Raw genomic sequence first — 11,791 nt, 5'->3', positions numbered from 1 at the left:
AGCAGGGCATGAAGTACACAATTGCCCGTCTTTAGTCGGGCTGTGATGTGCTGCAGGCTTCCCCTCTCGCCCGCCCCTTTGGAGCGGAGCGGGCGCTTTCCCGGCGGCCGGTAAGGCCGAGCGGCCGGCTTCATCCTTGCCCGCCCTGCAGGCAGCAGGGCGGGTGCATCCATGCGCTTCTCAGAATGAGTGGAGTAAAAGGTAAAAAAGCCCAATATATACAGTGTTATCTTTATTTTAAATGTCAAAAATTATTTGCGGCTCCAAGTGTTTTCTTTTCCCGTGGAAAACGGGTCCAAATGGCTCTTTGAGTATTAAAGGTTCCCTACCCCTGCCATAGAATCATAGAGTTGGAAGGGGCAGTACAATCTGCATTACACACATAAAGCCTCATAGAATCATAGAGTTGGAAGGGGCAGTACAGATCATAGAATCATAGAGTTGGAAGGGGCAGTATAATCTGCATTATACACATAAAGCCTCATAGAATCATAGAGTTGGAAGGGGCAATACAGACCATGTGAGTTAATTGCCCGCTCAATGCAGAAGCAGGCTAGAGCATCCCTGACAAATGTTTACCCAACCGTACACTCGACTTTTCTATGTACAGGCATTATCATGTTCACACTCAATGCATGGGCAGCTGAACATGTTAGTTACACCTCACATTCATCTGGTCGCTGATCTCTGGTTTCATTTGTAATGGGCAGTAATGTTGGCTCTTTTGTACATGTTTGCCCGTAGATGCAGGATGTGCATATGTTCAATGTAGGATGTGAAAAGAGTTACTTTAACCACTAGACCAGGGATCAGGGAGCCAAACATCGGATGGACTGCCAATCTACATTTTAACAGCTTCTATCTGGATATTAAAATAGGTCTCCCGAAAGTCTGTATATATAGTTTATCCTAACTTTGTGTCTTGGGATTTTTATAGCTGTATTGTTGTTTTTGATATGAACATACTATATGCGGAACTATTTATGCCTAATAAAGATTTACTGTTACTGTTTTAACAGCTTCAGTGTATCTGGTTGTGGGGGAAAGATTGTGTACAGAGGGCAACACACTGCTTTCTCACAACTGCTGTCCCCATATGTCCAACTTAGAAGGCACAATGTTAAAAGAAAAAAAACCTGTTTTATGTTTTGTGTGAAGACTTACTCCTTTGGTATCTTTGTGTGCATCATTAGGGCAATGAAACTGGTTGTCTATCAATAACTGAAGAGCTGTCCAAATTGTTGTGCATATATGTTCTTGCATGCTCTGATGGACACATGAACACATAAATCTGCCTTATATGGAATCAAATCCTTGGTCTATCAAGCTTAGGTCAACACTGGCAGCTGTTGGGGGGCACAGCGCCTGGGAGGCTCCCGAGTACGGCAGCCATTCTGCTTGGAAAGGGGTCTCACAGCACCCGGGAGGCTCTTGAGTACGGCAGCACCTTGCTTGGAAAAGGACCCCCCAACATCCGGGGGGGAGGTGCCTGAGTACGGCAATACACTGCTTGGAAAAAGGCCTCTCACGTGCAACTGACCTTTCCTTCCCAAATGTGGTTTCGGAGAAAACTGCTGAGGTTGCAAGACCTCCTGGCTCCAATGTGTACGTGCATATGCCAATTCCCCTGCTCAAATCCCGCTGTGCCCTTTGCCCTGTCCATTGTGCCTGCCTGCCCTGTTTGTTTTTCCACCTGTAAACTGGCAATAAAAGGGCTTGGGGGAAAACAGGACAGCAGAGTTGTCCCCTGCATCTCTCACTTGCCGAAACAACATGATGTCTCCGTTGCTGTAAGACAACAGGCAGCTGCTCTCCAGGTCTCAGGTTGGGTTCTTCCCCATTACCTGTTACCTGATCCTAGAGGCGTAAGCTCCAAGGGGGCGGGGTGGTGGTGGTGAGCGCTGCATCAGGCACACGCCCCTGTGGGGGTGTGGTGAGGGTGGTCTGGGGGCGTTCCGGGGCGGGACAGGGGCGGGACAGGGTGGACGGGGGGGGGTATGGCAGAGGTGGAGGATGCATCAGTGCATCAGGTGCTTTTCTCCCTCGCTCCATCCCTGCCTGATCCTTAACTGGAGAGACTAGAAGTTGATCCTTCACCATCAACATGCCAAACAGATGTTCTACCAGTGAGCTATAGCCCCCCCCCCTTCAAGGGAGGGAGATGTTGTTTATTTTCCTTCCCTCGCCCTGTGGGAATTACAAAACTTTATGGTTGATGATGAAATTAAAAAATAAAGACTTTCTATTCTTTGGCTCAGACATCAACTCAAAGGGAGACTGCAACCAAGAAATCAGAAGGGGGGGTCTATGAGCATGTCGATAAACAGCCATGACGGGAGCGGGTGAAAGAACATGGGAATATCAGGCAAACATAAAGAACATAAGAACAAGCTTTCAGCTGGATCAGTACTAGTGAGCCCATTCAGGTCCAGCTCTCTGCTACTCGCAGTGGCCCACCAGGTGCCATTGGGAGCTCACATGCAGGATGTGAAAGCAATGGCCTTCTGCGGCTGTTGCTCCCGAGCACCTGGACTGTTAAGGCATTTGCAATCTCAGGTTCTTAAGTAGGAGGTTCTTAAGGTTCTTAAGGAGGATGTTCTTAAGGTTCTTAAGGAGGAGGAGGAGGTATTGGTGGTGACTAAGTTCATCTTCATCTTTCTTTTGTTGGGATAACAAGCGAATAAAACAGAACATCTAGAAAAGCAATCATATCAGATAAAACAAATGAGCAAAAATCGTCTGCAGTAAAAGTAAAGCTAGATACGTATAACTGATCACACCAAGACCCTATGCGATTGCATGTATGCGTGGTATAGGAATTTTGCAACCATTTCAGTTATTTCTGACTTGCAGTTGTTTAAAAGGAAGGCTACTATCTGAGAATCTGAAAGCTCTTTATTGATCAAAAGAGGCATTCATAGATTAGTCAGAATAATTGGGTAGAAGGGACAATAAAGGAGAACATGGAAAAACAACAGAGGAAAGATGAAGGGAAAATGTTTCTGGAACCAGACTGAGGGGAAAATGTACGGAATGTTAAAAAAAAAACTTTTAAAAAATTGAAAGCAAGATACGTTGTAAACAACTTGTGTGGAAAAGGTCTTAATGTTGAATGCGCTGAGCAGTCAAACTTATGATGTTTGAATGTGATCAGAGGTAAATTGATCATTTGTTCCACTAACTTTGAATTACTTAAATGCCTATCAGATAGGTTTATACATAGGCATAGTGCTGTCAGTCCAAGCCAATTGGCAGTCTGTAACTAAGTATATTGCCTTTTCCTGTAGGCGGGGGAGTGGAAATATCCATCTTGACACCAGAATGCATATGTCTGTGGATGGGGAAAATTTAATCTTTGCCCCACTTTATCTCCTCAAGTTCTGGAACTTCAAGAATGTTTCTCCTCAGCCTGTTTGGCTTCTAGGAGGGAGGATTCAACCCCTCTCAACCTCACCTACTCCCATTCTCTGGTTTAGACATAAACAAATGGGCCCCCACAAAACCTGTTGGAGGGAGGAGGAATCCCACCGCTACCCCTTCATGTTGCCAGACCTTCCCCCCCTCCCCAGCCCCACTGTCTTTCTGGATCACCCAGAGCTGCCTGCCCAGAGCTGGCGGGGAAGGCCTGCAAACATTGCATGTGGGGGAATCCCACTCCCCCTGCCAATTGCAGCCCGATGGACCTGCCAATGGCACCCGGTTGTCCCTCAGTGGACAGGCACAGAGCAGCTCCTGGGCTCCACTTTGGAATTAGATATATAGATGAGGTGGCCACGATTAAAAACCAGAATCTCACCCACCATCTATAGTTTGACCCTGTGAGATTCCTGGAAGTTGCCCCTTTCCTTTACCCTTTCCTTTGTCCATTTTGGGGTTAGTTATTTCTCCTGCCAAGACTGCCAGTGGCAAAGGAATCGACAGAAAACCCTTCTTAATTGGAAACAGCAAGTTTGTGTATTTTTTTTTAATTGTCTATTTTTAATTCTTGTAAAATTAAAGTTAAATAGCAGCAACGTGGCGGTTTCCAAATTCCCACAGTCCCGTCCATTAGAGAGGAAATGCATCCCAGGTTGCTGAAGGGGAGCATTTAATTATTAATACACTAAGACTGCGTTAGAACAAAGCATTAGCAGCTTTATAAGATACATCTGGCAAGGGCCGTTGTCTGTCTATAATCAGATAAGTTCTCATAATTGTCTTCCCCTGCTCTTTCCCAGACTTCTAAACTGATATGCGGGGAAGGGCTATTTCGTACTGGATAAGGGGGTTCTTTACTGTAGTGTTAGCAAGAGCCACTGGGTTCCATGAATGCGCAAATAAAGGGAAGCCACGATGAGGAACACTGGCAGAGAAATTAAAAAAAAACAGGGCAGTAACCATTTTAAGTTGAGCTGTACTAAGAACTGCACAGTGCAAAATGAAGTTTCTGTCTCCTCATGCCTCCACCTCCTACGTCATTTTATAAAATTAACAAATGTGACAGCTACACTGCTATGTTTCAAAAACAAAATATTCAGTTAGGAAATTGAACAGGTTTCTACCAGTGATCAGGGTGAGTGGTCCCTTCACCCTGCAGTTTTCCAATCTGTAGCAAATAGGTTTGGCAATCCTGTTTTGGATCTGTTCGCCACCAGACGTAATTATAAAGTTGAGTGCTACTTCTCTCGTTTGCAGGACACGCAAGCAGCGGGTACAGATGCTCTGAAAATCAGGTGGCCTCTGGGACTCTGTCCCCCTTTCCCTCGTGGCCATCCTGGGAAACGTGATCTGAAAGATCAGGGAAAAATAGGCCCAGGTCATTCTGGTGGCCCTGAACTGGCCCAGGAGGCCGTGGTTCTCAGACCTCATGGAGCTCCCTTGCTGGCTGCTGCTCATTTGGCTGGACTTTCTCAGCCAGGGGCTGCTCTTACATCTGGACCCCAACTGACTCCAACTAAGTCCCGGTATGCTTTCGGGATTGCCAGGGACTGCTTCCCTTGGACAGCCAAAGGAGTCGGAGGCGGTTGCTCCAACGGCGGGGTGTGAATGAACTCGGGGGCCCCGGGCTTGAGGTGGTCGCCACAGGGGAAATCCATGGATCACCCTGCCGTTCCACTCACTCATTCTGGGCAGTTAGGGGAACCTTGTACATTTTTCTTATGAAGGGTTCCAGTTATGAAAAAAAGCATTCAATTTTGGCTCCAGCTCACTGACTGGCAGCTAGCGATGGGACCAGAACAGGTAAGCTCTTGAGCCAAGGACAGAGGTCCCCAAGTTTATTGAGCTTGTGGATGATCTTGGGATTTTGAGAACAGGTAGTGGATAGGTGCCACAACAAAATGGCGACTGTGGGAAGTAGGATCCATTACAAAATATTGGGACATTCTAAATAAGAAGGAAGAGAGTTCTGAATGAATGCTTCCTGTACCCATGAAGGGGATGAACAATATACAATATGCACATTCCTCAATTGGTTAAATGACTTCGTGAAAGCTCCACAGTGGCCCGTTATCTTGTCATCTTCCAAAAAATGCCTTTCCAAAAAGGCTACAAAATCTGTAAGGTTTTTTTATACACTACTATATAAGAACTAGCTCTCCAGGATAGAGACTAACGGAGGCAGCAAATGGCAAGGCACCTCTTAACATCTCTTGCCTTGAAAACCGTATGGGGTTGTCGTAGGTCAGCTGTGACTTGATTAAAAAAACCCAACATAAAGTTTAAATTTTTCAGGCTGAACTTTAAACCTCAAAAAAGAAATATGTCTATTAGGGTTTTTTTTAGATGGTTCAAATGGAGAGCTACAGGCACAGCATCTTAAAAAAAATCTTTATGACTGTGTGCTGACTGTAAATAGAAGGAAGAGAAGGGCTTTGGCATTTTCACTTTTCACTACCGCATGACCTGAAATGGTCACAGGAAATGGTCATGTAACCTTATGTTAGTGTGACCAGACGTTCCGCTTTTGGCGGGACAGTCCCGCTTTTAAGCAATTTGTCCCACGTCCCGCGGGCTTTTTTAAATCTCCCGATTTTTGGAAGGCTGCCGCACTGCCTTCTGGGGCGCTCCAGAAGCTCCAGCGCCCCAGAAGGCAGTGCGGCAGCCTCCCGCGCACGCGGCCACAGGAGCGCACTGCCTTTTGGAGTGCTCCCCGGTTTCCCATCTGGTCACAGGGCGGGAAACGGGAGCGCCCCAGAAGGCAGTGAGGTGAGCCTCCCGCTGTTATCGCCAGCGCTGGCTGCTTGGGCGCTCCCGTCTCACCTCTCAAGTCACAGGGCGTGGGAAACAGGGAGCTTCCCAGAAGGCAGTGCAGCAGCTCTCCTCGCGTTGCCAAGATTTCAGTTTTGGGGTAAGCTTCTCCTGTTTCCCGCCCTGTGACCGTGCAGGAAACTGGGGATCGCCCCAAAAGGCAGTATGCTCCAGTGGGCACGTGCATGTGCGCGTGCGTCCCACTTTTTAAAAAGGTGAAAATCTGATCACCTTACCCTATGTTCAGAATGGGTTGACCCAGAAAAGGGTGGAGACTCAAAAAGCAGAAGGATGCAAAAACTGGTGAAGTTGAAGGAAGCAAGGCTACCAGGCTGGGACCTTGATGTAATTCTTTATAAGCTCTTAACACCTTATTTAAGGTAACTGCAAAGTTGTTAGGAACTAGTGGGAAGGGAGTTGTTTATTTTTGCTGTATTGTAAATGTTAGAATTTACTGTTTCAGGGCTTGCTATGTATGTATTTGATGGGAGTTCTTTTGGGGACCTTCATCATCTTGAATCCCGTTCACCAAGCCTCTGAAGTCTTCATAAGCCAACCACCTGCAAAGAAGAATTTGACTTGGCATTATCAGTAGACTGTAAATATAAGGACTTGAAAATGCAACCTAAAAGGACTGTAAATTTTAAATGTTAATGTTAAAAGTGTTATTTGTTAAGAGAAGTAAACTGTTTTGTTATAAATTTAGTTCTTTGCAACTCCTTCCAAGTACTGCCCCACAAAACCCACAGAAAGAGGTTACAGTCTCAGGAAGTGTTATATGCCCCAATGGGAGAGATCTATGGCCATTTCTGCACAAAGCATTTAAAATATTTGCAGAACATTTTAAAATCACCTTTTATCAGGTTTTTTATTGTGTTGTGCTTATTGTTATGCCAAATAAAGGCTTATTATTATTATTATTTTAAAATCAATTTGAAAAGAATAGTTTTCATGGGTTTTGTCTAAAAAAAGGTAAAGTTTCCCCTTCAGTCGTATCCGACCCTGGGGTACCATTGCGTGCAGTGGTTTTATAGGCAAGCCGTTAGTGGGGTAGTTTGCCATTGCTTTCCTCAGCTGTTCTTTACCCCCTAGCTAGGTGCTAGGTACTCAATTACCGACCAAGAAATGGATGGATGGCTGAGTTGACCATGAGCCAGCTGGCAGGATATCTGACCCACAGGGGGATCAAACTCCTGGCCGTGTGAGTGGCAGCACAACCACTTAACCACTACACCACATGGCTCTTGGGTTTTGTCTGCATAAGAGGAGGAAGAGGAGGAGTTTGGATTTATATCCCCCCTTTCTCTCCTGCAGGAGACTCAAAGGGGCTTACAATCTCCTTGCCCTTCCCCCCTCACAACAAACACCCTGTGAGGTAGGTGGGGCTGAGAGAGCTCCGAGAAGCTGTGACTAGCCCAAGGTCACCCAGCTGGCGTGTGTGGGAGTGTACAGGCTAATCTGAATTCCTCAGATTAGCCTCCACAGCTCAGGCGGCAGAGCGGAGAATCAAACCCGGTTCCTCCAGATTAGATACATGAGCTCTTAACCTCCTACGCCACTGCTGCACCCATAAAAATAAAACTTTTCAGGTTGTTCACTGTGAAGACAGTTTTCTTTTTAAACATGCATGCAGGGATTTGATATTACAAAGACTCAAACACATGCCGATTTTCTTGCGATCTGATTAGATTTTGTAAATCAATGTGGCATCGAACCTATAGCATACAAAAGGAAAAAAGGAAAAACGGAACGTTTGCACAATAGGCAGGCACAAATGAATTTATTACTGTACAAAAACGAAGGTAATGGCAGACAGTTGCGATGCCAGATGAGAAAACGTAGGTAACTTCAGAAAATGGTGGACAGCCAGAAAATCTGTGAAGCAGCAGGAAATGGCAGACAACCAGAGAAATGAAAAAAGCAGTGTAGAATGAGGGCATGGAGGTGGAGAAAATAAAACGTTTCCTGTTTGTTCACACAGGCAAGGAAGAAATGTTTTAAAAACATTTCAGGAAAAAGAATTATTGCTAAAAATGAGGTTGCAAAGAAAACATTTTGAGGCTGAAATAAAATGTTCGCAAAACGTTTTGGGCTAAAAACCTGTGTGGAACTCCTCAGAGGAAACGTTTCATTTCCTCCCTCAAAATATTTTATTTTGACTGTGCAGAAAGGGCCTATGAGTACTAATGGGATATGTATAATTTCCCCAATCAGGATAAATATTGTCCTTTGGGGTCAGTTCAGGTGTGTGAAGATAAGGCTTACACTTCCTCTCCCTAAGCGCTCTGGTCCCAATCCTGATCAGCCCCAGTGACCCGGAACTGAGATCTGATACCCAGTTCACAATGCACATTGGATTGACACAACCTTGGGAGGGCCTGGGGAAAATGTTGTTAGGCCCTTTGCAACAAAAGAAGTTACATAAGGTTGCCAACTCCAAATTGGGTGGACATAAGCTACGAATTCTGACTTGGGAAATTCCTAGAGATTTGGAGATGGAGCCGGGAAGGGGGGGGGATTTGGAGATCCCAGCAGCGTACAATGCCATAGAATCCAGCATCCAAAGCAGCCATTTTCTCCAGGCAGAACCAATCTATGGCCCTTTCTGCATCGGGTCTTTTTATTAGGCGCTCTGGGGATGGCAAAAATGCACAACTCCCCAGGGAGTTGTTCAGATAGCATGAAGGGCTGCAGTTGCTTCCACAGTTGCGCTCTCCTCTCTCCCTCCTCTTAGGGCGCTGAAGCCGCTTAGTTTTTCCCCACCCGCCTCCCCGAGCGAGGTTTTTGGAAAATGGCGGCTTCCAGCAAACGGCAGCGGCTGGAAGGCGCCATCCCTCCCCCCTTGCCCAATCGACTTACCGTCCCTGTGACCGTCCGGCACGTCGCTGAGGCCTGGGGACACGCCCCCCTGCCCTGCAACTCCGGAGCGGTCGCGCAGGGCAGGAGGCATGTCTCCTGGCCTCGGCGACGTGCTGGACGGTTGCAGGGACGGTAAGTCGATCGGGCAACAGCGCAGCGCAGTGCCGTCTTCCTGGTCATTACCGGGACAGTTCGTGCGAACGGGGGGGGGGGGGGCTGGGTTGGCATCATGTACGCCAACCCGACCCCCAGCGTGGCCGTGCGGAAGCAGCCTATGTCATCTAGAGATCAGTTGTAATTATGGGAGATCACCAGACTTCACCTGGAAACTGGCAATCTCTGGGGTGGAGCCCAGTGTGGGGCTGGGATGTCAGTGGGGTCATAAAGTCTACTCTTCACGGCAACTTTTTTAATCCATGGGAACTGATCTCAGTACTCTGGAGATCAGATGTAATTCTGGGAGATCTCCAGGCAGCCCCACCTGAAGGCCAAAAACTAGGAGAACAACAGCAAGCAGATCCTTTCATGAAACCAGTCATGGGTTTCGTGCTTTGACATTTTGGGGGTGGACAGTGTCGTCAAGTCACTGGTGATTTATCTGTAGGGATTTCAAGGCAAGAGATGTTCAGAGGTGGTTTGCCATTGCTTGCCTCTGTGTCATTGTACCCATGGACTTCTTTGGTGGCCTCCCATCCAAATACTAACCAGGTCTGACCCTGCTTAGCTTTCTGAGATCTGACAAGATTGGGCTAGCCTGGGCCATCCAGGTCAGGGAGTTTCGGCATTTCGATGCCCATTTCAGAAGTGATTAGTATTTTCTCAGAGCCTAGAGCATGTGAGCGTAGAAGTTGAGACATTCCTGCCTGGTGAATGTCCCTCTCTCTGCCTTCTTTCTCTCCGAACTGATCACTGCAGGCAGTTTCAGTAACAGAGCCAAGCCATGAACGCCTCTTTCCAAAATATGAATTAATTGATACAACTCGTTCTCTGTCAGCCACCCAGATCGAATCGCACTGTGGTCAAGACAGGCTGCTCTGTGTTTGCTACAGCACAGCTAGATCTTATCATCGTTTTTATCTTCCTCTCCAGATTTGATCCATGTGGAGCGGCAAGCCACGTGGCAGTAATTGTGTTAGGAAAACAAACTAATCTCCAAAGAGAGAAAAAGAAAACAGGCAGCTGTTAAAGCCATTCTCACCAAGAGAGAAAATATACAAAAACTAGCACTAGAGCCCATTTTAAATTAAAATAAAATGGGCTCAGGAAGGGGGGGGGATGGAGGGCAGGGACCCCGTCCTCCTCCCTCTTCCCTCCAGGAGAACAGCCAATATTGTTTGGGGCTGAGGAGGGTCATGGGTAGGGGGAAAGTGGGCGGGGACGGGATGGAATGTCGTGAGTCCTGCACACCGATTGGCTAGGAGATTGTGTCAAACATTCCATCGCTTAGGCAATTATGTCTAAGGAGAAGCAAAGGGAAGTATCATAGATGAGGCATAATATTCAGAATGAAGGCAAGCCAGCAAATTATACTCAGGGCCATTTGTGTTATCCACAAAATTATAAAAATAATAGTGTAACAGATCACCTTATTATTTCAAGGAATGGAAGTAAAAGCAAAGGAAGCCAGGCTGAAGAAGGAAGAAGAAGAAGAAGAAGCAAAGAAAATAGTAGAAGTAGAAGAAGAAGAAGAAGAAGAAGAAGAAGAAGGTACAAGAAGAGTTTGGATTTGTATCCCCTTTCTCTCCTGCAGGAGCAACAAGCAAAGAAGGGCTTGACAATATCCTCCTGAGCATGGGCCCTAATCTCCGGTTCTTCCTCAGCAGTCATCAAACACCCTGTGGGAGGTAGTGGTGGTGGGCTGAGAGAGCTCTGAAGAGCTGTGACTAGCCCAAGGTCACCCAGCTGGCGTGTGTGGGAGTGTACAGGCTAATCTGAATTCCCCAGATAAGCCTCCACAGCTCAGGCGGCAGAGCGGGGAATCAAACCCGGTTCCTCCAGATTAGATACACGAGCTGTTAACCTCACTATCCACTACTGTCACTTCTGAGACTTATGACTGTCTCATTTTGTTTCATTTTCTGTCCTACATAATATGATGCTGAGGAATCCACCAGAGATGCTCTTAACTTTATAGATGTCACTAATTTTGTCAGATGCCTTTTTCTGTTTGTATACAAAAGTTAGAAGTAATTGGCCCGCCACAGGCTGTTTGAAGTAAAACTTTAAAGAAAGGTTTTATTTGTCTTCAGTTAGGGGAGGGTATAGGTCAGATTAGCAAAGGCCATTCCTGCACAGATCCCTGAAAACATTTCCAAAACGTTTTTGACCCCCTCCCCGCCCCCCCCCCCCCCAGTTTGTCTGCATTCATCCCCTTTAAATGATTCCTGGTGGCCATTTTGTGATTGTTTCTCCAGGAATCTCCTAACCTGGAGTTGGCAAGCCAACTTGGCATTGCAGAAAACACCAAGCTAAATTTTACCAACTCTGCAGCCTTAGACCAAAAGGCTCAAATAAATGTACCTGCATTCTTGTAAAGACAATGAATCCATGCTGTGTAGGAGATTGTTTGTTGCTCTTGGTGGTCTCTAGAGCAGGGGTCTGCAACCTGCGCCTCTGGAGCCGCATGCGGCTCTTTCAGCCTTATACTGTGGCTCCACGTGGCTTGGAGGTCAGAGGGTAGCATGGGCGTGTCTCTCCAGAGCAG

Source organism: Sphaerodactylus townsendi, linkage group LG05 (genome assembly GCF_021028975.2).
Source record: "Sphaerodactylus townsendi isolate TG3544 linkage group LG05, MPM_Stown_v2.3, whole genome shotgun sequence".
Lineage (NCBI taxonomy): Eukaryota > Metazoa > Chordata > Lepidosauria > Squamata > Sphaerodactylidae > Sphaerodactylus > Sphaerodactylus townsendi.
Note: the sequence above shows the minus strand (reverse complement) of the source record.